A 6,000-nucleotide genomic window follows, 5' to 3' on the forward strand; every position below is an offset into this window, starting at 1 on the left:
CAAGCATGGTTAAAGTTTTGAATTCTCTTGAAACCCTAATTCATAATTGGTTGAACCTTACAAGAGCATGCTCCTAGGTTTTAATCAACATCAACCATGAATAGCTTCTTAATAACATCACATAACATATTAGGTATCATGGGAAAAAGCATAAGCAAGTCTAATTAGAGTTTAAACTTCCCAAAGCCTTTTATTTCTTCTTGGACGAAACTTCAAGGCATGTTCCTAGGTTTTTAGGCTACATAAATCATGAATAGCATCTTAATAACATCACATAACATATTAGGTATCATGAGAGAAAGCATAAGCAAGTCTAATTTGAGTTTAAACTTCCCTTAGCCTTTTATTTCTTCTTGGTCGAAACTTCAAGGCATGTTCTTAGGTTTTTAAGGTACATAAATCATGAATAGCATTTTAATGACATCACATAACATATTAGGTATCATGAGAGAAAGCATAAGTAAGTCTAATTTGAGTTTAAACTTCCCTAAGCCTTTTATTTCTTCTTGGCCGAAACTTCAAGGCATGTTTCTAGGTTTTTAAGCTACATAAATCATGAATAACATCTTAATAACATCTTAATAACATCACATCACATATTAGGTATCATGAGAGAAAACATAAGCTAGACAAATTTGAGTTTAAACTTCCCTAAGCCTTTTATTTCTTCTTGGCCGAAACTTCAAGGCATGTTTCTAGGTTTTTAAGCTACATAAATCATGAATAACATCTTAATAACATCACATCACATATTAGGTATCATGAGAGAAAGCATAAGCTAGACAAATTTGAGTTTAAACTTCCCTAAGCCTTTTATTTCTTCTTGGCCGAAACTTCAAGGCATGTTTCTAGGTTTTTAAGCTACATAAATCATGAATAATATCTTAATAACATTACATCACATATTAGGTATCATGAGAGAAGGCATAAGCTAGACGAATTTGAGTTTAAACTTTCCTAAGCCTTTTATTTCTTCTTGGCCGAAACTTTAAGAGTAGGTTCCTAGGTTTTTGTTAAGCAACATAAAAACAACAACAAAGAAAACTACTTGTACTACAGGTGAGGGGAATACTTACATCCTCTTGCTTGGTTTACTAAGAAAATACCCTTGGTGAAGAAGAAGAAGAAGCTCTTTTCGCTTCTAGAACTCCCTTTTCCTTATTTTTCTTGCAAGAAGAAGTGTGTTTTAAGGACCTCTCTTTGTGAAGTTTTTCCTAGGAAGAAACCTTTAGCTTGAATTCGGCAATGAGAGAGAAGAGGCTCTAGGGTTTCGGTGGAGGGAGGAAGAAGAAGGAAGAAGAAAAAGAATAACTTTTCTTCCTCTTTCTTCTTTTTATTCTAAATGAAGGGAGAAGGGAAAACCACCTTTTCCTTCCCTTACTTTATTTTCCCTAAATGAAAGGAGAAAGGAAAATGAACTTTTCATTCTAAGTGAAAGGAGAAAGGAAAGATAAATTTTTCCTTCTAAGTGAAGGGAGAAAGGTGTCCCTTCACTCTCCCTACCCTTAACTACAATTTCCCTTTTCTTCCTAACAACATTCCTTCTGGAGCTAATGGTTCTCCCATACTCCATAAAGCTTTGTCACTTACAAAAAGGTTCAAGGTTCGAACCTTGGCCATGCTTCTTTTTGGTTCTATTTTCTTTTTTTTCTTTTTTTTTTTTTGAAAGAGTCCACATAAAGTTCATTCTAATCATGCAAAAATTTATATAAAATTACTTGAGACTTTATGGGTGTTACAGTCTGGTTGCCATAAATGCCAAATAGTTGTTGTGTTTCGGTTCGTTGTTATCCAATTCTTCCGAAGATGACTCATCTTAAGTCATCTTGAGTGCCTTCTTTTTCTTGAGATTCTTAGATTTATCTTCCTTGATGTTTAGACATTCATGCTTGTAGTGTCCCTTTTTGTTACATCCAAAACAGGTGATAATTGACTTGTTGATGTTTGGTTTGACGATCTGCTAAAGGTCCTTGTTGTTGATTTCCTTCTTTCTCTTAGTGAACATTCTCCTTACCATATTCACCAACTGCTCCTCTATATTTTGGTATCGACAAACGTCACCCGCAACAGGGTGAACCATAAAGTCGATCCTGGGTATGACAATAAGTTATATAGAGGGATGTAAGTGATGTATATGGGATCTATCCCTTCCATATGACGGAAGTGATATCTATAGGCCCTTGATTAGTAGGACACAAGAATGCATGGTCATGCTTAAATGAGTCAATATGCGATATTGAGCTTATTTAATTGAGTGTGTCTACTTAGAGATCAAGAAACATAAAGATTGATAAGAGGACGACACGGTCTATGCCTCATTAATCAATCTAGATATCGAAGATAGAAAGATTGAGTCATACAAGATAATACCCATAGAAAGGTTAAGTCGGATCTCGACATTCTCGTCACTTGGGTAGCAATGATGTCTTACTAGATGTCACTCATTGCTTATGTATTTAAATGTTGATTTGAATACATTGATAATGTTTCGAGAACCTATTGGGTCACACACAAAGAACAAGTTAATGGAGATAGATTCATATGATGGATTTTTGGATTTGGATTAAATCTAATTCAAATTAGACTCATTGAGTTAGACTCAATTGAATCCAACTATTGAATTGAGTCCAATTTGAATTAGACTCATTAAGTCAATTAGATTGATGTTTAATAAGTTAGACTCATTAAGTGATTTCATGAATTTCAATTCATGAAGAAAGAGGAGTGAGCAATTTGAATTGCTCATGCATTGGATGCATTAGATTCATTAGATGAAGAGTGAACTATTTGAATTACTCATGCATTGCATGCATTGGATGCATTGGAGTCATTGGATGAAGAGTGAACCATTTGAATTGCTCATGCATAGGATGCATTGGATTCATTGGATGAAGACAAATATTAATGCCAATTAAGGCAATTGACATTAAGGCATGAAGCAATTTCATGAATCTATAAAAAGGGGGGTTTTGGATTCATTTTGATGATGAGTTTTTGGTGTTCTTGCTCTTCTTCCTCCTCCTCTCTTCACTTGGCCAAAACTTCCAAGAAGGGTTGCTAGCATAACCTTTGGTTGTTTTCATTCTCCACTTTGTGAATTTATGAGACAAACGAGGCTTGTTCGTGATGTGAATCCAAAGAGAAAGATATCTCAAGAACTCACAACGAATGGAAGAAGAAAGAAAGAACTAAATCGATAAGATTGATGAAAAGAACCTCGACCCAATGCTTAGGAAAGCATGAACCTTGGTATAGAAGATGGTAGACGCGACAACCTTGGAATGAAGATTCATATGTCTTCGAACGCCATAAGGAAATGCCTTAATAAGTTCTAATTCAATGAAGAACCAACAAGTGAGAGTCTCACCATGCTTTAGATTGAAAAATATGTCAAAGATAAATGTGTGGCCATCACCCCCTTTATTTATAGCTATAAGGTGACCAAAAAACCCTTAAAGGCCAAAAGAAAGCTCATTTAGTAAATACCTATGTAGACTACTTATCCATTTTAAGCTTATGACTTTATTACAACCCAAATAAAAGTAGAAATTGAGTCTAAATTAAGCATACATATCCCTACTATATTGACATGAGACTTAAGTGTTAATTAAACTCATCTAAGGCTTGAATTAGGTTGACTATGCCGAATGACTTGCTCTTGGTCAAACCTTCTTCAATGGTAGCTTTGGCCTTCACATCTTCAATTAGTACAGTAAGTGCTTCCTTCATCTTTCTAGCCTTAGCCCTTGCAATTGGGCCTCCATTGATGCATAATGGATCATCATTAACATCTAGAGTGGGTTGACCATCATCCATATCATTAGCTTGTTGCTCTCTTTCTTTGACTCCATCAGTTCGTGTGGATACCATAGAGGCGCGACCACTTGATCGTGCTAAGATCCGCATAGAAATAAACATTGCTGTTGGGATTGCGAAGGGCACCCAACAAAGGTATACTCCTTTTCATGTAGAAACTTAGTACTTAGTATATGGTTTCCTTTCGCATGGTTCTTCTGGAAAGGAACTAGATATTTTCCGTTGCACTTTCGCGTGTTTAGCGCCCTAGTTCCTAACATAATTAACAAATCAAAGTTGGTGGGAGGATTTCTGACTAGATCTTTGAAGAAATCATTATCATTAAGTCCTTGAGAGAAGACACTTACCAAGATCTCTGTAGTAGCCGTAGGAATATCTATAGCTACTCGATTAAATCTCTTAATATAAGCTCTGATGATCTCCTTGGGCCCCTGCTTGATTGAAAAAGACTCCAGGGGGGTTTTGTAATATCGCCGATTACTAGAGAAATGATGCAGAAATACCTTATGAAAATCCTTAAAACGACAGATAGAGTTATTTGACAACCTCTTAAACCATCTCTGAACTGCTCCTCCAAATGTAGTGAGGAACATTTGGCATTTAACTCCATTAGTAAATTGTTACAGAAGAGCGGCGTTCTCGAATTTAAGAAGATGATCTTCTTGATCAGTTGTCCCTGAATATTCTCCGATATTTAAGTTTTGATAATGCTTCGACAAAGGATCATCCAGTACTCATTGAGAGAATCGAGTAACAATTCTCTCAGGAGAGCTATCGCTAGCTACAATCTTCCCTTTACGTTTATCTCGCATAGGTGCTTCTCAAAAAGATTCTTAGTAAGTTGCCGGTATAATTTCAATTATTGTAGTTAAATTATTATACTTGTAATTCTCCAAGTTATTAGTGAATTTCTCAAAGTAATCATTCAATGGGTGTGAGCCTTGGAGTAGGAGTCGTCACGGGCTCTAAACAAGTAAAACTAAAAGTGTTAACTTGGCTTTCTATTTTTCTTTCTTTACTTCTTTATTTCAGCTACACTTACTCTTTACGCGATTGATTTCCAAAAAATGTGAAAAGTTGCGAGTATTATTCACCCCCCTAGCACAACGATCCTATAATTGGTATCAGTGAAACCACCATTCAAGCAAATTTTCATGGTATTTTCTTTGGATTTTTTTGGAGTCAATCGAAATCGGTGCTATCACCCCTTCCGATCAAATTTTTTCACAATCAAGTTTTATTTATTCTCGAAGTTGGTGCAACACCACTCAAGTTCTTTAGTTTTTTTTTATCACGCACTACTAATCCAAGACTAAGTCTTAGAATATTCTACATTTTTTTATGTGTGAGAGAATTTTTCTAATGGCCCATCAAGAAAGCTACAACATCGCTCATCCACCTCTTTTCTCCGACGAAGATTTCTAGTACTGGAAAGACCAATGGAGTTCCAACTGAAGAACCAAGTGGAGATGTAGATCATGATCTAGATCAAATTCATACTCCCCATGGAAAACGGTGTACCTGTGGCCTACAACAAGTAGGATGCACCAATAAGGTGAAAGATCAAGGCAGATGCAAAAACGACAAGTACTCTCTATGTGGACTAACAAATGAAGAGCTTGATTGAGTTAGAAAGTTCAACAACACTAAGGAGCTTTGCGAAAAATTGATTGAGCTTCATGAGATTCCGTAGAGCTAGAAGACAAAGTCGAACCTAAGTTCAAATCTAAGTATGAATCCCCAGAGTCAACCTCCGAACCAGACTCAAAAGAATCAGATAAGATCGATTTTATAACACTAATGGTCAAGGAGGAGATAGCTGAATCTGATTCCAAATTCGAGATGACAATAGTTAAGGAGGAGAATCCTATCACGGACCTAAAAGGTAAAATGGTAATTTAAATTTTAAATTTCACATAATTTATTTTAACTGTAGCGAGAAAGGGCACCACAGAAACAAGTGTCCTACTTGTAAGATTCGTACGCCACAACCAAAGGTGAAGGAGAAATCGATGCAGGAGTCCGAAAAGGGAAGGAGCACATTGAATGCTTCAAGTGAAAATGGATGGATCACTACTAAAGTCAATGCCCATAAAGAAAATCCAAGAATCCAGGGGAGAAATCAAGATTAGTAAATTTACATTACATAAAAATCTAATTTTTACAACACATGTCGGTAACTTA

This window comes from Zingiber officinale, chromosome 7B, assembly GCF_018446385.1.
Source record: "Zingiber officinale cultivar Zhangliang chromosome 7B, Zo_v1.1, whole genome shotgun sequence".
Taxonomy (NCBI): Eukaryota; Viridiplantae; Streptophyta; class Magnoliopsida; order Zingiberales; family Zingiberaceae; genus Zingiber; species Zingiber officinale.